The following is a 22,770-nucleotide window of genomic DNA, read 5'->3' as shown; positions in this document are numbered from 1 at the left end:
AGTAAAAAAAAAAAAATTAAAACTTTTTTCAATTTTACCCCTGTGGGATATAAATTCTAGCCACACTCATTTGGAACTTTCCTGGGGCACCCTCACACATATTAGTCCCTCATTTAATAGATATTTTCACTAAAAAGTAAAATTTTCAAAGAGTCAGAAAATTGGCTGAAAACGACTAAATATCAAGGACTAATCAGGCGAATTGCTCTGGAACTGAAATCGTAACGCTCACTGATATGTTCCGCTCTCTGAAAGTCTGACAAACGCCGGAAAAATGATTAAGTCCCCAAAAAATTTTTTTCAACTTTTTTCAATTTTACCCCCATTATATATATATATTCTACCCACGCACATTTGGAACTCTCCTGGGGTACCCTCACACATATTATTCCCCCATTTAATGGATATTTTCACCAAAAAGTAAAAAATTTCAAAAAGTCAGAAAATTGGCTGAAAACTAATAAATATCAAGGACTCTTCGGGCGAATAGCTCTGGAACTGAAATCGCAATGCTCACTGACATTTTCCCCTCTCTGAAAGTCTGACAAACGCCGGAAAAATGACTGACCCAAAAAAATTTTTTTTCAACTTTTTTCAATTTTACCCCCGTGGGATATATATTCTACCCACACACATTTGGAATTCTCCTGGGGTACCCTCACACATATTATTCCCTCATATAAAGAATATTTTCATCAAAAAGTGAAAATTTCAAAAAGTCAGAAAATTGGCTGAAAACTAATAAATATCAAGGACTCTTCGGGCGAATAGCTCTGGTACTGAAATCGTAATGCTCACTGACATTTACCCCTCTCTGAAAGTCTGACAAACGCCGGAAAAATGACTAGACCAAAAAAAATTTTTTTTCAACTTTTTTCAATTTTACTCCCATTATATATTTATTCTCCCCATACACATTTGGAACTCTCCTGGGGTACCCTCACACATATTATTCCCTCATTTAACGGATATTTTCACCAAAAATGAAATTTTCAAAAATTCAGAAAATTGGCTGAAAACAAATAATATCAAGGACTCATCGGGAGAATCGCTCCGGAACTGAAATCGTAACGCTTACTGGATATTTTCACCAAAAAGTGAAAATTTCAAAAAGTCAGAAAATTGGCTGAAAACTAATAAATATCAAGGACTCTTCGGGCGAATAGCTCTGGAACTGAAATCGCAATGCTCACTGACATTTTCCCCTCTCTGAAAGTCTGACAAACGCCGGAAAAATGACTAAGACAAAAAAAAATTTTTTTTCAACTTTTTTCAATTTTACCCCCGTGGGATATATATTCTACCCACGCACATTTGGAATTCTCCTGGGGTACCCTCACACATATTATTCCCTCATTTAACGGATATTTTCACCAAAAATGAAATTTTCAAAAATTCAGAAAATTGGCTGAAAACAAATAATATCAAGGACTCATCGGGAGAATCGCTCCGGAACTGAAATCGTAACGCTTACTGGATATTTTCACCAAAAAGTGAAAATTTCAAAAAGTCAGAAAATTGGCTGAAAACTAATAAATATCAAGGACTCTTCGGGCGAATAGCTCTGGAACTGAAATCGCAATGCTCACTGACATTTTCCCCTCTCTGAAAGTCTGACAAACGCCGGAAAAATGACTAAGACAAAAAAAAATTTTTTTTCAACTTTTTTCAATTTTACCCCCGTGGGATATATATTCTACCCACGCACATTTGGAATTCTCCTGGGGTACCCTCACACATATTATTCCCTCATTTATAGAATATTTTCATCAAAAAGTAAAATTTTCAAAAAGTCTGAAAATTGGCTGAAAACTACTAATATCAAGGACTCATCGGGCGAATCGCTCTGGAACTGAAATCGTAATGCTCACTGACATTTTCCCCTCTCTGAAAGTCTGACAAACGCTGGAAAAATGGCTAAGTCCCCCCAAAAATTTTTTTTTCAACTTTTTGCAATTTTACCCCCGTGGGATATATATTCTACCCACACACATTTGGAACTCTCCTGGGGTACCCTCACACATATTATTCCCTCATTTAATGGATATTTTCACCAAAAAGTGAAATTTTCAAAAAGTCAGAAAATTGGCTGAAAACTACTATATATCAAGAACTCATCCGGCGAATCGCTCTGGAACTGAAATCAGAACGCTCACTGACATTTTCCCCTCTCTGTAAGTCTGACAAATGCCGGAAAAATGACTAAGTCCAAAATGTTTTTTCAACTTTTTTCAATTTTACTCCCGTGGGATATATATTCTACCCACACACATTTGGAACTCTCCTGGGGTACCCTCACACATATTATTCCCTCATTTAATGGATATTTTCACCAAACAGTGAAATTTTCAAAAAGTCTGAAAATTGACTGAAAACGACTTAATATCAAGGACTCATCGGGCGAATGGCTCTGGAACTGAAATCGGAATGCTCACTGACATTTTCCACGCTTTGAAAGTCTGAAAAATGCCGTAAAATAACTAAGTAAAAAAAAAAAATTAAAACTTTTTTCAATTTTACCCCTGTGGGATATAAATTCTAGCCACACACATTTGGAACTCTCCTGGGGTACCCTCACACATATTAGTCCCTCATTTAATGGATATTTTCACTAAAAACTAAAATTTTCAAAGAGTCAGAAAATTGGCTGAAAACGACTAAATATCAAGGACTAATCAGGCGAATTGCTCTGGAACTGAAAACGTAACGCTCACTGATATTTTCCGCTCTCTGAAAGTCTGACAAACGCTGCAAAAATTATTAAGTCCCAAAAAATTTTTTCTCAACTTTTTTCACTTTTACCCCCGTTATATATATATATTCTACCCACACACATTTGGAACTCTCCTGGGGTACCCTCACACATATTATTCCCCCATTTAATGGATATTTTCACCAAAAAGTGAAAATTTCAAAAAGTCAGAAAATTGGCTGAAAACTAATAAATATCAAGGACTCTTCGGGCGAATAGCTCTGGTACTGAAATCGCAATGCTCACTGACATGTTCCCCTCTCTGAAAGTCTGACAAACGCCGGAAAAATGACTAAGACCAAAAAAAATTTTTTTTCAACTTTTTTCAATTTTACCCCCGTGGGATATATATTCTACACACACACATTTGGAATTCTCCTGGGGTACCCTCACACATATTATTCCCTCATTTATAGAATATTTTCATCAAAAAGTGAAACTTTCAAAAAGTCTGAAAATTGGCTGAAAACTACTAATATCAAGGACTCATCGGGCGAATCGCTCTGGAACTGAAATCGTAATGCTCACTGACATTTTCCCCTCTCTGAAAGTCTGACAAACGCCGGAAAAATGACTAAGTCCCCAAAAAAATTTTTTCAACTTCTTTCAATTTTTCCCCCATTATATATTTATTCTCCCCATACACATTTGGAACTCTCCTGGGGTACCCTCACACATATTATTCCCTCATTTAACGGATATTTTCACCAAAAATGAAATTTTCAAAAATTCAGAAAATTGGCTGAAAACAAATAATATCAAGGACTCATCGGGCGAATCGCTCTGGAACTGAAATCGTAACGCTTACTGACATTTTCCCCTCTCTGAAAGTCTGACAAACGCTGGAAAAATGGCTAAGTCCCCCCCCCCAATTTTTTTTTTCTCTTTTTTCAATTTTACCCCTGTTATATATTTATTCTCCCCACACACATTTGGAACTCTCCTGGGGTACCCTCACACATATTATTCCCCCATTTAATGGATATTTTCACCAAAAAGTGAACATTTAAAAAAGTCTGAAAATTGGCTGAAAACGAATAAATATCAAGGACTCTTCGGGCGAATAGCTCTGGAACTGAAATCGCAATGCTCACTGACATTTTCCCCTCTCTGAAAGTCTGACAAACGCCGGAAAAATGACTAAGACCAAAAAAATTTTTTTCAACTTTTTTCAGTTTTACCCCCGTGGGATATATATTCTACCCACACACATTTGGAATTCTCCTGGGGTACCCTCACACATATTATTCCCTCATTTATAGAATATTTTCATCAAAAAGTGAAACTTTCAAAAAGTCTGAAAATTGGCTGAAAACTACTAATATCAAGGACTCATCGGGCGAATCGCTCTGGAACTGAAATCGTAATGCTCACTGATATTTTCCCCTCTCTGAAAGTCTGACAAACGCCGGAAAAATGACTAAGTCCCCAAAAAAAATTTTTCAACTTCTTTCAATTTTACCCCCATTATATATTTATTCTCCCCATACACATTTGGAACTCTCCTGGGGTACCGTCACACATATTATTCCCACATTTAATGGATATTTTCACCAAAAATGAAATTTTCAAAAATTCAGAAAATTGGCTGAAAGCAACCAATATCAAGGACTCATCGGGCGAATCGCTCTGGAACTGAAATCGTAATGCTTACTGACATTTTCCCCTCTCTGTAAGTCTGACAAACGCTGGAAAAATGGCTAAGTCCCCTAAAAAATTTTTTTTTTCTCTTTTTTCAATTTTACCCCTGTTATATATTTATTCTCCCCACAAACATTTGGAACTCTCCTGGGGTACCCTCACACATATTATTCCCTCATTTAATGGATATTTTCACCAAAAATGAAATTTTCCAAAATTCAGAAAATTGGCTGAAAACTACTAAATATCAAGTACTCATCCGGCGAATCGCTCTGGAACTGAAATCTGGAACGCTCACTGACATTTCCCCCTCTCTGAAAGTCTGACAAACGCCGGAAAAATGGCTAAGTCCAAAAAAAATTTTTTTCAACTTTTTTCAATTTTACCCCTGTTATACAGTACACACCAAAAGTTTGGACACACCTTCTTATTCAAAGAATTTTCTGTATTTTCATGACTTTGAAAATTGTACATTCACACTGAAGGCATCAAAACTATGAGTTATCACATGTGGAATTATATAGTTAACAAAAAAGTGTGAAACAACTGAAAATATGTCTTATATTCTAGGTTCTTCAAAGTAGCCACCTTTTGCTTTGATGACTGCTTTGCACACTCTTGGCACTCTCTTGATGAGCTTCAAGAGGTAGTAACCGGAAAATGGTTTTCACTTCACAGGTGTGCCCTGTCATGTTTAATAAGTGGGATTTCTTTCCTTATAAATGGGGTTGGGACCATCAGTTGTGTTGTGCAGAAGTCAGGTAACATAGTAACATAGTAACATAGTTTGTAAAGCCGAATAAAGACTTGCGTCCATCAAGTTCGACCTGTAAGTTCAGTAATTGCTAAAGTTGATCCAGAGGTGGGCAAAAACCCCAAATGATTTGGCCAATCTTCACCTGAGGAAACATTCCTTCCCGACTCTGAAACCAGCAGTCAGAATAAATCCCTGTATCAACTTACTATTTTATTCTATTTTTAAGTATATGCTGAAATCTGCCTGGTATCTAGGAATGCATCCAGTGCCCGCTTGAACTGGATTAGTGAATCCGACATTACCGTCTCCTCACTCAGTGAATTCCATATTCTCACTGCTCTTACCGTAAAGAACCCCTTCCTATGCTGGTGCTGGAACCTTTTCTCTTCCTGTCTTAGTGAATGCCCTCTTGTTACCGTAATATCCCTCCTTTTGAATAAATCCCTGGCAAGGTCTCTATACTGTCCACTAACATATTTGTACACATTTATTATGTCCCCCCTCAATCTTCTCTTTTCCAGGCTGAATAGTTCTAGTTTTGCCAATCTCTCTGAGTATTGCAGTCCCTCCATTCCCCTTATTAATTTTGTTGCCCTCCTTTGTACCTTTTCAAGCTCGTTTATACCCTTTCTATATATTGGGGCCCATAACTGAGCACAGTATTCCAAGTGTGGTCTGACCAGTGCTTTGTACAGTGGAAGAACAATGTTCTCATCCTTTGCAGCTATACCTCTTCTGATACATCCCATTACCCTGTTTGCCCTTACAGCAGCGGCCTGACTTTGGGCACTCCAATTTAGTTTGCTATCAATTAAGATGCCCAAGTCCTTCTCCATCTCTGAATGCCCCAATGATTTCCCATTCAGTGAGTACTGGTGACTTCCATTTTTCCTTCCCATATGTATGACCTTACATTTCTCCTCATTAAACCTCATTTGCCACCTACCCAGCTTATCCAAATCCCTCTGTAGGTCTGCACTATCCTCTTTTGTATTAATTGTTTTACTTAACTTTGTGTCATCTGCAAATATTGATATTTTACTATTTAACCCGTTGACTATGTCATTAATAAAGATATTAAATAACATTGGGCCTAGTACAGACCCCTGTCGTACCCCACTAGTGACGCTTACCCAATCTGAGTATATTCCATTTATAACCACCCTCTGCCTTCTATCCCTTAGCCAGTTAGCTACCCACTTGCAAACATTTTCCCCCAGCCCCATCATTCTCATTTTGTATACCAACCTATTATGTGGCACGCTATCGAATGCTTTTGAGAAGTCGAGATACACGACATCCACTGGTTCCCCCTGATCTAATGGAGAGCTAACCTCCTCGTAGAAGTCAATCAGGTTTGTTTGGCAGGAGCGATTCCTCATGAATCCATGTTGGTTCGGGGTTAATAGATTATTAGCATCAAGATGCTCCATGATTGCCTCATTAATAAAGCCTTCAAAAATTTTGCCCACAACGGACGTCAGACTCACCGGCCGATAGTTTCCGGCGTCACTTTATGCTCCCTTTTTGAATATTGGCACTACATTCGCCTGTCGCCAATCAAGTGGTACAGACCCAGTCTCAACAGAGTCCTTAAGTATAAGATATAACGGTCTGTCTATCACATTACTTAGTTCCCTTAGTACCCGTGGGTGTATGCCATCAGGTCCTGGTGATTTGTTTATTTTAATGTTACTGAGGCGTTTCTGTACCCCAGCTTGGGTTAGATTTGTCATACTTTGTGGAGGATTAAGCTTGTCCCTTCTCATTTCGCCTGTTAGTTCTTTTTCCTTTGTGAAAGTTGACGAAAAAAATTTATTTAATAGATTAGCTTTATCCTCATCTTTATGATTTTGCCTTCATCACTTTTTATCGGTCCAATATTATCCGATTTAATCCTTTTACTATTTATATACGTAAAGAACAGTTTAGGATTTGATCTACTTTCCCTAGCAATACGTCTCTCTGTTTCCTCCTTTGCTATTTTTATTTGTTTTTTGCAGGTTCTCGTCTTTTCCTTGTAACACATTAGTGCCTCCTTGCTGTTTTCCTGTTTTAATCTCTTGAATGCCTCTTTTTTGCTATTTAACTCCCCTTTTACGTTCTTGTTCAACCATATTGGTTTCCTCTTATTTCTGGCCCTTTTATTCCCATACGGTATATGACGCACCCCCTGGGCCATATTCTTTAGGGGAATACCCGGAGCCGGATCAGATGGGGGTTGTAGTCTCCGAGTGGCTGTGACCCGGTCCGTGCCCAGGGTGTCAAGCTCAGAGTATGTGGCAGTCCTACAGATGTTATAAAGTTCTTTATGTCGACTACGCCACCCGTTGTATTGCGGTCACTACGGCCGCTGCTGCAGCAGGGTCCGCTGAGGCTGATGGTGTTGGTGCAGCTTTCGATAGTATAACCCCCAACGGGTGGGGTATAGCTTCAGGGGGTCAGGTGCAGAGGATGGGGGTTGTGGTGGTGCAGCATAGATGGTAATTAAAGACAGAGTCGGGTTGTGCAGTTTAGGGTATTTACTTACTGCTGATGTTCCGGTCACTCCAGCTTCAAGTGACCACCCGAGCCGTGCTGCGTCCACCAGGTCCTGGATTCAGCCAACCCCCAAGCAAGTCCGGAGCGTGACCCTGAGCCCTCCTTCCTGTCCTGTCTTCTGGCCGTCCCCACCAGGGATCCACCTAGGTCCAGCTCCCTCGGGCCTTCTGTTGGGAGACCCTTGGCCTTGGGTTCCCTGACCCTACACGTGGTTTGCCTTCAGGGTGGATGTGGTGGGTGGCCGTGGCAGATCCTGCCCACGGCCTCCGGTCTCTGGCTAGGGTGTGCTTTAGCCCCCACCAGTTTGGGATCCGGTACCCAGTTGCCAACTCTTCACCCGGTGATGGACTTTGGGTTCTCAGAGTCCTTTTCTTTCACCCCCTCTGGGTCTTTCTTCCTTTCTCCTCTCTCTCTCTCTGGGGCTGCTCTGCTCTTCTGCTCTCCTCCTCTGGCTTCACACAGACTGACCCTGTTCTTAGATGGTGCCCACCTTAAATACTCCCTCTATGTGTGAGCTCAGGTGACCAGCACCCAATGAGCTCCTATCTTTACCCAGGCTGCTCCCCCTATCTGCCCCTACACTACTGGGATGTACCACCCCCCTCCCACTCCAGCCAGGAACAGACTCGGTCGTACCTGCACATTTCTAAGTGGGAGTACCGTTGGTCTGTTCCTCGGAAATGGGATGTGTGTAGTGCATGCAGCCTACCGAGCTCAGTTCCACACTCCATCCTTACCCGGGAGTGGAATATCACACCTCTGGGTTGAGGTGCAATACCCCTGTAGCAGCCGAATCCTCAGGGTGCTACATTCCCCCCTGGTAAATCACAGCACGTCCTCGGGCTGTAAGATCAAAACACCATAAAACATACAAATTTTTGCATAAACATATAAAACATCATTCAAAACATTATATATATATATTTCAATAAAACTTTTCATATAAAACATTCTCGTCGCCTCTGGCTCCTCCTCCGGTCACTGTGCAACGTGTGACCGGGTAAAGTGCGACAGTCTTTTCTTGAAAAATGGTTTTCCTATAAAACCGGTAGGGGGCGCTTTAGGAAGCGCAACTATTTACAAAAGGGAAGGTGGCCGCTCTCAGTCCTCGGCCAGGTAATGGGAATAGGGAGGAATGACCGCTCTCAGTCCTCGGTCAGTGGGATTTAAGGGTTAAACGGGTAAACAGTTCACACTTGCTGGTCCCAACGGGGACTATGATAGCAGCAGTAACAGTTCACGGTGCCCTGACGGGCAACTATATACAGCTTCTGCTTCGCTGTACTTAACGACGACGTCCTCCTGCTCTTTCTTTATGTTTTCCTTTAGCTTCAGACCCGTCCGGGTCCTCTTGTTCTTCCTCCTCACACCGCAGCTCTTCCTCCGTCAGGCGATGCACATGGAGGGCGTAGGGTCCTTTGGCACACTTGTGCCGGGTGAAGGTGACCTCGTCCCCGATGTAAAGGTCACGACCTCTGTGTCCCTCCGGTAGGTGGGACTCAACGTCTCTCCTGGTCATGAAGACGTCGCCTAGGGTGCGGTGGTCTCGGATGAAGCCCCACCCATGCTGCATGTTAAACTTGATCACAGTCCCGGTGGTGCGGGGACTATGCGCTGCACGGGGGTCTCTCCTGGCCCGGCTCTTCTGCTCCGCGCTCCTTATTTGAGCTTGCTGTTCCCGGACCCACCTCTCTCTCCGCTCCCTCTCGAAGACCTCGAGCTGTTGGCGGCAGCACTCAGCACGCTCCGCTGCAGCTGCCCGAGTCTCCTGAGTGAACCCCATGAGGTCTTCTCCGGTGGGGTCCCACTCAAACTGGGTCTCTTCTAGCGGGGGCGAGATCCTCTTTACGGGCTTTGGAGCCGGGATCAGGGGTGCACACATGGCCCCAGCCTTCCTCTGCCGTTCCAGTTCATGATATTCTTGGGGCCAGATGAAAGGCTGCCCATCCGGGCACGTGTGTTGGGTAAACAGGTCCTCTCCCAGATGCGGCACTCTTGGTCTTATGGGCGCGGTGGTGGTGGCACCCGGGTTGCCCAGGCCTTGCGGCCAGGCCTGGGGCACCTGGAAAGTGAAGGGCACCGTAAGGACGGCGGCGCCCTGGGCTACTTGGCCCTGCGACCAGGCCGGGGGCTCCGCGGAGGTAGGGGGCGCTGTTGGTATTGCGGCGCCCGGGGGTACTAGGCCTTGCGACCAGGCTGGTGGTACTTCCTGCTTGGTCACGCTCGGGGTCGAGGCGTGTGACGTCACAGGGGTCGCGGCTCCCGTTTGAGGCCTAGTCTGCGGCGGTGACGTTGCAGCGACGGGCACGGCAGGATAGACTTCGGGCTCTGCGACGGGGAGCTGGGGCAGGTACGCGGTTTCCCGGTTTGGGGTATAGACGTCCCCTTTACCTGCCTCCACTCGTTCGGCTCCCTTCTCGGCGCCGTCTCCGGCCTTCAGTCCTCCCGCGCCATCCTCAGAGGCGGTCTGTCTCCTCGTTTCGGGTGGCGTGCTCCGCTGACAGGTCTCGGTCTGCTGGGCCATCTCACGGCTCCACTCCGCCAACGTCTCTCGCTGCACCCGGGCCATCCTCCTTGCGAGGCCCTCCAGAGCGGTCTGTGCACACTCCCGGTCTCGGGGGAGCTGTGCTAGGACCTCCACTAGGCCTAGTGGGGTCGTTGTTTCTAGCAGGCTCCTGACCAACGGGTCGGTGCTGCTCTGCTCTCCTCTCGTTGTCTCCAGCAGGCTCCTGGCCAGCGGGCCGGTGCTGCTCTGCTCTCCCTCCTCTGTTTCTAGCAGGCTCCTGGCCAACGGGCCGGTGCTGCTCTGCTTTCTCGCCATCTCCGGGTAAGCTCCTCCGATACTCTTCTCCAGGCTTCTTGCCTCCGGGTGCGCTCTCTTCAGACTGCTCCAGGCGATACCCATCTTTGCTCTCTTCTTCTCAGTCCTCCCACTTCGAGGGCGGTCCCGGGGCCACTTGGTGATTGTCAGCTCCAGGGGCAGTTCTTTCACGCTGACAGACACCTCTAGCATCACAGTCTCTGTTGGTGGGGGCGGTTTCCACTTTTGGCGCCATTTTCGGTCCTGGCCCACGATGGGAGGCGGCCTCTTGCCATCCTCTGGCACGCCCATAATGGCGTCCGCTCTGACAAGGCGGGAAACCTTTGGAAATGGCGGGAATCGTCTCCCAGTGGCGGGAAACTCTGCAGATGGTGGGAAAACGCTGTTAATGGCGGACAACCGGCTGGAATCGACCTGTGATGGGGTCCGATGGCGGGGACCCTCCGGAACCGGCAGGAGACTTCTTTTTGAGGTAAACTCGTTCTTTTCTTCAGGCACGCAGTACCCGGTTGTTGTGGGCACGTCATCCTGCCGACTACGCCAAAGTTGACGCACCCCCTGGGCCATATTCTTTAGGGGAATACCCGGAGCCGGATCAGATGGGGGTTGTAGTCTCCGAGTGGCTGTGACCCGGTCCGTGCCCAGGGTGTCAAGCTCAGAGTATGTGGCAGTCCTACAGATGTTATAAAGTTCTTTATGTCGACTACGCACCCGTTGTATTGCGGTCACTACGGCCGCCGCTGCAGCAGGGTCCGCTGAGGCTGATGGTGTTGGTGCAGCTTTCGATAGTATAACCCCCAACGGGTGGGGTATAGCCTCAGGGGGTCAGGTGCAGAGGATGGGGGTTGTGGTGGTGCAGCATAGATGGTAATTAAAGACAGAGTCGGGTTGTGCAGTTTAGGGTATTTACTTACTGCTGATGTTCCGCTCACTCCAGCTTCAAGTGACCACCCGAGCCGTGCTGCGTCCACCAGGTCCTGGATTCAGCCAACCCCCAAGCAAGTCCGGAGCGTGACCCTGAGCCCTCCTTCCTGTCCTGTCTTCTGGCCGTCCCCACCAGGGATCCACCTAGGTCCAGCTCCCTCGGGCCTTCTGTTGGGAGACCCTTGGCCTTGGGTTCCCTGACCCTACACGTGGTTTGCCTTCAGGGTGGATGTGGTGGGTGGCCGTGGCAGATCCTGCCCACGGCCTCCGGTCTCTGGCTAGGGTGTGCTTTAGCCCCCACCAGTTTGGGATCCGGTACCCAGTTGCCAACTCTTCACCCGGTGATGGACTTTGGGTTCTCAGAGTCCTTTTCTTTCACCCCCTCTGGGTCTTTCTTCCTTTCTCCTCTCTCTCTCTCTGGGGCTGCTCTGCTCTTCTGCTCTCCTCCTCTGGCTTCACACAGACTGACCCTGTTCTTAGATGGTGCCCACCTTAAATACTCCCTCTATGTGTGAGCTCAGGTGACCAGCACCCAATGAGCTCCTATCTTTACCCAGGCTGCTCCCCCTATCTGCCCCTACACTACTGGGATGTACCACCCCCCTCCCACTCCAGCCAGGAACAGACTCGGTCGTACCTGCACATTTCTAAGTGGGAGTACCGTTGGTCTGTTCCTCGGAAATGGGATGTGTGTAGTGCATGCAGCCTACCGAGCTCAGTTCCACACTCCATCCTTACCCGGGAGTGGAATATCACACCTCTGGGTTGAGGTGCAATACCCCTGTAGCAGCCGAATCCTCAGGGTGCTACAGTATATACCTCTCGCACTGAGTATTCAGAATTATTTTGAAGGTTTCCCATTTACTATTCGTATTCCCTTGATTAAGAACTTTGTCCCAGTCTATAAGTTGAAGGCTTTCTTTCAGCTGATCAAACTTCGCCCTCCTAAAGTTTAATGTTTTAGTTGTTCCCTTATTGATAACCCTACTAAAGGGCATTTTGAAATTGATAATATTATGATCGCTATTACCTAGGTGCCCCCCTATCTGTACCTCAGTTATTCTATCAGGCCTATTAGTCAATATTAAGTCCAACACGGCCTTCCCTCTCATTGGTTCCTGCACTCGTTGGGAGAGATAATTATCCTTAATATTTGTCAAGAACCTTTTTCCTTTCTGAGATCTACAGGTTTCAGTTTCCCAGTCAATATCCGGGTAGTTGAAATCCCCCATTACAATCACTTCATTATGTTTTGCTACTTTGTCTATTTGTCCTAATAGCAGTTTCTCATTCTCCTCTGTTATATTGGGTGGCTTATAGCAGACCCCCAGTAATATTTTATTATTATTTTTTGTTCCCTCTATCTCTACCCACATGGACTCAACCCCCTCTTCTCCCTCTCCTATATCTTCCCTTAGTCTGGGCTTTAGACATGACTTTACATATAAGCAGACTCCTCCGCCTTTCCCCTGTTTCCGGTCCCTTCTAAATAAACTATAATCTAATAAATTTACCGCCCAGTCGCAACTATCGTCTAGCCAAGTCTCTGTTATACCTACGATGTCATACCTCTCCTCCAATATAAGCGCCCGCAGCTCATCTGCCTTATTGGTCAGGCTTCTTGCGTTGGACAGCATGCAAGATAAAATTTTGGGGTTATTTAGCATCCTACTCTTCTCTAATGATCTAACTGTGCTATCCCCACCCCCCTCTCCACCCTCATTATATTCACTTCTCCCCTTCCCCCTTGCTTGCCTCACATCCCACCTATTTCCTTGGTTTTTCCCCCCGTCTCTAGTTTAAATACTCCTTCAACCAATTAGCCATCTTCGTCCCCAGCACGGCTGCACCCTCCCCATTGAGGTGCAGCCCGTCCCTACGGTAGAGCCTGTAGCCGACCGTGAAGTCGGCCCAGTTCTCCATGAACCCAAACCCTTCTGCCTTACACCAACTCTTTAGCAACTTATTCACCTCCCTAACCTCCCGTTGGCGCTCCTGTGTGGCTCGCGGGATTGGTAGTATTTCTGAGAAAGCTACCTTGGAGGTCCTTGCCCTAAGCTTCCTAACTAGATCTCTGAAATCATTTTTAAGGACCCTCCATCTACCACTCACTTTGTCATTGGTGCCAATGTGGACCATAACCGCTGGGTCTTCGCCAGCCCCTCCCAGTAACCTGTCAACCCGATCTGCGATGTGCCGGACTCGAGCGCCAGGGAGGCAGCACACTGTTCGGCGATCCCCGTCTTTGTGATTGCCCTGTCTGTCCCCCTAATAATAGAGTCACCCACTACCAGGACCTGTCTAGCCTGCCCTACACTTCCCCCCTCCCCCTCATTACTGGAGCATACACTCCCCCGGCGGTCAGAGGATCTGTCGTGCTCCAATAATGCCGGTTCTGAACCAGCCTTCCTATACTTCCCTCTATCCCTTCTAACTGTTACCCAGCTCCCTGCCTGTTCAGCCTGCACTTCCCCACTATGCTCCACCCCCAGTGTTGACCCATTGAGTGTCTGCTCGGTGAGCAGCAAACTCCGTTCCATGTTGTCGATGCTCCTCAGTACCACTATCTGAGCTCTTAGATCCAGGATTTGGGCTTCCAAGTGCACGATATGCTCACATCTCTCGCAGCAGTATGGATCCTTGAGCGGTAGCTCAGGGAATGCATACATTGCGCAAGATGTACACTGCACGGCTCCGGCCAACATGGACGTCATTCTAAATATGGGGATACAGTCAGTATATATGTACAAGTACAAAACGAGGGATCAATTAAGTATCAATTAAGTATGGACGGGGGATCAGCTGAGTGAGTCAGGTGGATTAATTAAGTATGGACGGTGTGTCAATACTTAATTATTGATCCCAGTATGGACTGGGATCAATAAGTATGGACTGGGGAAATAATTAATTGTGGACTAGGGAATCAATCAATTAATTATGGTCAGGGGGTTAATTAAATAGGATGGGGGGTAAAGCAAATAAATAGGTATGGACGGTGGGTCAATTAACTAAGGACTGGGGATCAATAAGTATCAATAATACACAGCTGATAGTCCTACTGAATAGACTATTAGAATTTTGTATTATGGCAAGAAAAAAGCAGCTAAGTAAAGAAAAATGAGTGGCCATCATTACTTTAAGAAATGAAGGTCAGTCAGTGCAAAAAAATGGGCAAACTTTGAATGTGTCCCCAAGTGCAGTTGCAAAAACCATCAAGCACTATAAAGAAACTGGCTCACATGAGGACCACCCCAGGAAAGAAAGACCAAGAGTCACCTCTGCTTCTGAGGATAGGTTTATCCGAGTCACCAGCCTCAGAAATCGCAGGTTAACAGCAGCTCAGATTAGAGACCAGGTCAATGCTGCATAGAGTTCTAGCAGCAGACACATCTCTTCAACAACTGTTAAGAGGAGACTTTGTGCAGCAGGCCTTCATGGTAAAATAGCTGCTAGGAAACCACTGCTAATTACAGGCAACAAGCAGAAGAGACTTGTTTGGGCTAAAGAACACAAGGAATGGACAAATCTGTGCTTTGGTCTGATGAGTCCAAATTTGAGATCTTTGGTTCCAACCACTGTGTCTTTGTGCTACGCAGAAAAGGTGAATGGATGGACTCTACATGCCTGGTTCCCACCGTGAAGCATGGAGTCGGAGGTGTGATGGTGTGGGGGTGCTTTGTCGGTGACACTGTTGGGGTTTTATTCAAAATTGAAGGCATACTGAACCAGCATGGCTACCACAGCATCTTGCAGCGGCATGCTATTCCATCCGGTTTGTGTTTAGCTGGACCATCATTTATTTTTCAACAGGACAATGACCCCAAACATACGTCCAGGCTGTGTAAGGGCTATTTGACCAAGAAGGAGAGTGATGGGGTGCTACGCCAGATGACCTGGCCTCCACGGTCACCAGACCTGAACCCAATCGAGATGGTTTGAGGTGAGCTGGACCGCAGAGTGAAGGCAAAAGGGCCAACAAGTGCTAAGCATCTCTGGGAACTCCTTCAAGATTGTTGGAAGACTATTTCCAGTGACAAATTCTTGAAGCTCATCAAGAGAATGCCAAGAGTGTGCAAAGCAATCATCAAAGCAAAAGGTGGCTACTTTGAAGAACCTAGAATATAAGACATATTTTCAGCTGTTTCACACTTTTTTGTTAAGTATATAATTACGCATGTGTTAATTCATAGTTTTGATGCCTTCAGTGTGAATGTAAATGTACAATTTTCAAAGTCATGAAAATACAGAAAAATCTTTAAATGAGAAGGTGTGTCCAAACTTTTGGTCTGTACTGTATATATATTCTACCCACACACTTTTGGTACTCTCCTGGGGTTGCCTAACACATATTATTCCCTCATTTAATCGATATTTTTACAAAAAAAAGTGAAATTTTCAAAAAGTCAGAAAATTGGCTAAAAACGACTAAACATCAAGGACTCATCCGGCGAATTGCTCTGGCACTGAAATCGGAACACTCACTGACATTTTCCCCTCTCTGAAAGTCTGACAAATGGCGGAAAAATGACTAAGTCCAAAAAAATTTTTTTTTTAAAACTTTTTTCAATTTTACCCCCGTTATATATATATTCTACCCACACACATTTGGAACTCTCCTGGGGTACCCTCAGACATATTATTCCCTCATTTAATGGATATTTTCACCAAAAAGTGAAATTTTCAAAAAGTCAGAAAATTGGCGGAAAACGACTAAATATCAAGGACTCATCCGGCGAATTGCTCTGGAACTGAAATCGGAATGCTCACTGACATGTTTCCCTCTCTGAAAGTCTGACAAATGCCAGAAAAATTACTAAGTACAAAAATTTTTTTTTTTAAACTTTTTTCAATTTTACCCTCGTGGGATATATATTCTACCCACACACATATGGAACTCTCTTGGGGTACCCTCACACATATTATTCCCTCATTTAATGGATATTTTCACCAAAAAGTGACATTTTCAAAAAGTCAGAAAATTGGCTGAAAACGACTAAATATCAAGGATTCATAGGGCGAATCGCTCTGGAACTGAAATCGGAACGCTCACTGACATTTTCCCCTCTCTGAAAGTCTGAAAAATGGCGGAAAAATGACTAAGTCCAAAAAAATTTTTTTGAAACTTTTTTTAATTTTACCCTCGTGGGATATATATTCTACCAACACACATTTGGAACTCTCCTGGGGTACCCTCACACATATTATTCCCTCATTTAAAGAATATTTTCATCAAAAAGTGAAATTTTCAAAAAGTTTGAAAATAGGTTGAAAACTACTAATATCAAGAACTCATCGGGCGAATCGCTCTGGAACTGAAATCGGAACGCTCACTGACATTTTCCTATCTCTGAAAGTCTGAAAAATGCCGAAATAATGAATAAGTCCAAAAAAATTTTTTTTTCAACTTTTTTCAATTTTACCCCTGTGGGATATATATTCTACCCACACACATTTGGAACTCTCCTGGGGTTCCCTCACACATATTATTCCCTCACTTAATGGATATTTTCACCAAAAAGTGAAATTTTCAAAAAGACAGAAAATTGGCTGAAAACTACTATACATCAAGAACTCATCCGGCGAATCACTCTGGAACTGAAATCGGAACGCTCACTGACATTTTCCCCTCTCTGTAAGTCTGACAAATGCCGGAAAAATGACTACGTCCAAAATATATTTTTTTTAACTTTTTTCAATTTTACTCCCGTGGGATATATATTCTACCCACACACATTTGGAACTCTCCTGGGGTACCCTCACACATATTATTCCCTCATTTAATGGATATTTTCACCAAACAGTGAAATTTTCAAAAAGTCTGAAAATTGACTGAAAACGACTTAATATCAAGGACTCATCGGGCGAATGGCTCTGGAACTGATATCGGAATGCTCACTGACATTTTCCCCGCTCTGAAAGTCTGAAAAATGCCGTAAAATAAATAAGTAAAAAAAAAAAAAAATTAAAACTTTTTTCAATTTTACCCCTGTTGGATATAAATTCTACCCATACACATTTGGAACTCTCCTGGGGTACCCTCACACATATTGTTCCCTCATTTAATGGATATTTTAACCAAAAAGTAAAATTTTCAAAGAGTCAGAAAATTGGCTGAAAACTACTAAATATCAAGGACTAATCAGGCGAAATGCTCTGGAACTGAAATCGTAACGCTCACTGATATTTTCCGCTCTCTGAAAGTCTGGCAAACACCGGAAAAATGATTAAGTCCCAAAAAATTTTTTTTCAACTTTTTTCAATTTTACCCCCGTTATATATTTATTCTACCCACACACATTTGGAACTCTCCTGGGGTACCCTCACACATATTATTCCCTCATTTAATGGATATTTTCACCAAAAAGAGAAATTTATAAAAAGTCAGAAAATTGGCTGAAAACTAATAAATATCAAGGACTATTCGGGCGAATAGCTCTGGAACTGAAATTGGAATGCTCACTGACATTTTCCCCCCTCTGAAAGTCTGACAAACGGTGGAAAAATGACTAAGTCCAAAAAAAATTATTTTAAACTTTTTTCAATTTTATACCCGTTATACAGTACAGACCAAAAGTTTGGACACACCTTCTTATTTAAAGATTTTTCTTTATTTTCATGACTTTGAAAATTGTACATTCACACTGAAGGCATCAAAACTATGAGTTATCACATGTGGAATTATATAGTTAACAAAAAAGTGTGAAACAACTGAAAATATGTCTTATATTCTTCAAAGTAGCCACCTTTTGCTTTGATGACTGCTTTGCACACTCTTGGTATTCTCTTGATGAGCTTCAAGAGGTAGTAACCGGAAAATGGTTTTCACTTCACAGGTGTGCCCTGTCATGTTTAATAAGTGGGATTTCTTTCCTTATAAATGGGGTTGGGACCATCAGTTGTGTTGTGCAGAAGTCAGGTGGATACACAGCTGATAGTCCTACTGAATAGACTATTAGAATTTTGTATTATGGCAAGAAAAAAGCAGCTAAGTAAAGAAAAATGAGTGGCCATCATTACTTTAAGAAATGAAGGTCAGTCAGTGCAAAAAAATGGGCAAACTTTGAATGTGTCCCCAAGTGCAGTTGCAAAAACCATCAAGCACTATAAAGAAACTGGCTCACATGAGGACCACCCCAGGAAAGAAAGACCAAGAGTCACCTCTGCTTCTGAAGATAAGTTTATCCGAGTCACCAGCCTCAGAAATCGCAGGTTAACAGCAGCTCAGATTAGAGACCAGGTCAATGCCGCACAGAGTTCTAGCAGCAGACACATCTCTTCAACAACTGTTAAGAGGAGACTTTGTGCAGCAGGTAGTGTTGAGCATTCCGATACTGAAATATTGGGTATCGGCCAATATTCGCGGTATCGGAATTCCGATACTTAATTCCGATACTTTTACAATATCGAATACTGGAATCGGAAGTTCCCATAATGCCTGCGCTCTGCCGTTTCTCTGAAGGATGACAAGCTGGATGGCAGCGCTCAGCTGCGATCCAGCCTGTCATCAGAATGCCATCCCAGTGTGGGAGAATTCTCCTGATTGTTTTAAAGCCGGAGCGCGGTAAAAAGCCGCCGGCTTTTAAACAATCACGCAACCCCATACTGCTTCCCCGCAGCCTCCCACCCCGATCCTCCGCTCCCCTCGCCGCCAGGCGGGGAGCGCAGTACCAAGGAGCGGGGAGCGAAGGACCCGGGCGGGGAAGCCGGCAGTGAAAAGACTTCACCGCCGGCTTTCCCGTTCTGTGCTGCGCTTTCCCGCCGGTTATTTCAAATGAACAGCTGTGGTATCAGGTGATGCCGATCAGCTGTTCATTTGAAGTCGCCGCGGTGCCCTCAGAGGGTTCATGTGAGTTCATGCTTGACTGCATTGCATGAACTCACATGAACTTTCCCACGGTCGCACAGGTCAGCCTCACCTCCCAGACCCGTCATGATTGGTGTGTGTGGGTGTCTGTGCGATGTGTGCGGGTGTGCGCTGTGTCTGTGCGATGTCTGCGGGTGTGTGCGGTGTCTGTGCGATGTCTGCGGGTGTGTGCGGTGTCTGTGCGATGTGTGCGGGTGTGCGCGATGCCTGTGCGATGTGCGCGGGTGTGCACGGTGTCTGTGTGATGTGTGCGGGTGTGTGCGTGCAGGCAGACATAGGCTGATGTGACACTACTACTCCCATCGGCCTATGTCTGTCCCCCGACCACTCGTGCCAGCAGGATCAGCTTGATGGGAGCAGTAGTTCCCATCAGCCTGATCCTGCTATTTAAATTGCCCTACTGTGTCCCCAATAAATGTTAAATACATGTCATTGGTGGCCAGTGGTTGCCTATAATAAATTAGTTCATACATTACCTGTCCCCGCCGATCGCCACGTAAAATAAAGTAAAAAATAAAAAACTACACCTATACTCACCTAGACACCTAATTCCCCGAAGCCATCGATCTCCTGTAATAAAATATAAAATAATAAACCACAACCTTATCCTTACCACTCCCTAGTAGTCCACGAGTGTCCCACGAAGATCTCCAGTTCAGAGCAGCCACATAGAATGTGACCGCTCTGAACCGCTGCCGCCGCTAGAATGACGGGGCCGTAAAGCAGCCCCGTCATTGCATAAGCGGGTTCACCGGAGTTCAGGCAGCGCTGCTCCGGTCAACTCCTTTACGGCCCTGCTGTATCGTGAGAAATTCCCACGGTACAGCAGTGCCGTAAAGGAGGTCTCCGGAGCTGCGCTGCCTGAATGCACTCCGGTGACCTCAGTCAGTGGCTCCCGCTGCCGGGAGCGGACGTGTTCCCGGCAGCGTGAGCTTACAGCAGCCATGCACAGCTGTCACCATCTCCAGATGTGACAGCTGTGCATGGGAGATCAGCGCAGCAACGTGGACAGGTAACTATTTTTTTTTAGTAAACTAAGAATTTAATAAAATTGTGTTTTATTTCAAATAAATTATTTTTTTCTGGGTGTAGTGTGTTTTTTCTTTTTAACACTTTGTAGGTTAGTAATGGGGGTGTCTTATAGACGCCCATCATTACTAACCTGGGCTTCATGGCAGCTGGCGCTGACATGAACCCCAGCCCTATTACCCCCTGCCACTGCACCAGGGCAGCGTGGAAGAGCGAGGCTAAGTGCCAGAATTGGCGCATCCTATGGATGCGCCATTTCTGGGGCGGCTGACGGCTGGTGTTTCTAGCCTGGGAGGTGGCCAATATTCATGGCACCCTTCCTGGGCTATTAATATCAGCCCTCAGCTGTCTGCCTAGCCTTTGCTAGCTATTAAAATAGGGGGGACCCCACGTCATTTTTTTGGGGGGGTTCCCCATTTTAATAGCTAGTAAAGGCTAGGTATTCAGCTGGGGGCTGATATTAGTAGTCTGGGAAGCTCCGTGGGTATTACCCCCTTCCCAGGCTTCAAACATCTTCCCCAGCCGTCTGCTTAACCTCCGCTAGAGAATAAAATTATGGGGGATCCCACGCCAATTTTTTTTTTAAATAAATCCTTTATTTTAACACTAAATGACATTTGAGGAGTTAATAAAGATGCAGTCCCTAAATTATTATTTATTTTTTAATTAATTTTTCCCAAAAATTTTGACGTGGGCTTTGCTATATTTTTGTATGCCAGCCAGGTACAGCATCCAGCTTCTATGAACGCGCCATTTTCCGGGGTGGCTGCGGACTGCAATTTGCAGCGGGGGGGGGGGCCCAGAAAGCTTGGGTCTCCCTGCGCTGCAGATTCCAGCCCCCAGCTGCCTAGTTGTACCTGGCTGGACACAAAAAAAGGGCGAAGCTCCACGTATTTTTTTTTTTAAATTATTTCATGAAATTCATGAAATAATAAAGAAAAAAAGGGCTTCCCTATATTGTTGTGTCCGGCCAGGTACAAATAGGCAGCTGGTGGTTGGGGGCAGCCCGTTCCTGACTGCTGTACCTGGCTGGACACAAATATAGTGCAAAGCCCCACGTCAATTTTTTTAAATTATTTCAGGAAATTCATGAAATAATTAAAAAAAAATTGATGTGGGGCTGCGTCCTATATTTGTGTCCAGCCAGGTACAGCAGGCAGGAACGGGCTGCCCCCAACCACCAGCTGCCTATTTGTACCTGGCCGGACACAACAATATAGGGAAGCCCTTTTTTTAAAAAATTATTTCATGAAATAATTAAAAAAAAATTGACGTGGCGCTTCGCACTATATTTGGGTCCAGCCAGGTACAGCAGGCAGGAACGGGCTGCCCCCAACCACGAGCTGCCTATTTGTACCTGGCCGGACACAACAATATAGGGAAGCCCTTTTTTTCTTAATTATTTCATGAATTTCATGAAATAATAAAAAAAAAAATACGTGGGGCTTCGCCCTATTTTTGTGTCCAGCCAGGTACAACTAGGCAGCTGGGGGCTGGAATCTGCAGCGCAGGGAGGCCCAAGCTTTCTGGGCCCCACCCGCTGCAAATTGCAGTCCGCAGCCGCCCCGGAAAATGGTGTGTTCATAGAAGCGCCATCTTCTGGCGCTGTACCCAACTCATCCAGGGCCCTGGTGCGGTGGCTCACTGGGTAATAAAGGGGTTAAGGCCAGCTTGGCATTATCAGCTGGCCCTAAGCCCGAAATTCATGGGGTCACGCCAATATTAGACATGACCACCATGAATTTCTAGTAAAGTATTTGAAAAAAACACAACACCCAGAATAAAGTCCTTTAATTGAAATAAAGACACAATTCTTTATTGTTCTAAATTAAACTATACTTACCATCACGCCCATTCCAGCTGAAGCCAACGATCTCCTGCAATAAAAGAAAAATAATAAACCAACCTCATCCTTACCTTCCCATGGATACCACGACAGCTTCAGCTCTGCTACATCGAGATGACAGGCTGGACCGCAGCAGAACGCTGGCATCCAGCCTGTCATCCCGCAGACACTGAGAAGCGCAGGAATGCTTGTGACGCGCCCCTGGGCCTGTGTCGCGCTGCGTTGCGCACGCGGGAGCTTACCCGGAGCCGGATCTCTTGAGGGTTGTAGTCTCGTGGCGGTGACCCGGTCCGTGCCCAGGGAGTCAAACTGAGCGGCGATGTAACAGCGGTAGATGTAGGACGACTACGCCACCCGTTGAATGCAGCTATGGAGCTGCCGCTGCAGGACAGTCCGCTGAGGCCGGTGGATGGATGGTGCAGCGTAGATGGTATAACCCCCAACGGGAGGGGTATGGCCTCAGGGCAGCAGATGTGGATGATGGGGGTAGCAGGAACCACTCAGAGACGGTGCGGTGTAATTCAGGGTCTTTACTGGTAACAACGATAGACCCTCCCGGAGTACTTGCTAGTGAACGGGGCCTGGTCAGTCCTTG

This window comes from Phyllobates terribilis, unplaced genomic scaffold (genome assembly GCF_046119375.1).
Source record: "Phyllobates terribilis strain yellow unplaced genomic scaffold, ASM4611937v1 Scaffold_11__3_contigs__length_659146591, whole genome shotgun sequence".
NCBI classification, from domain to species: domain Eukaryota; kingdom Metazoa; phylum Chordata; class Amphibia; order Anura; family Dendrobatidae; genus Phyllobates; species Phyllobates terribilis.
The sequence above is the reverse complement of the archived record's forward strand: the minus strand, read 5'-3'. Positions refer to the sequence as shown.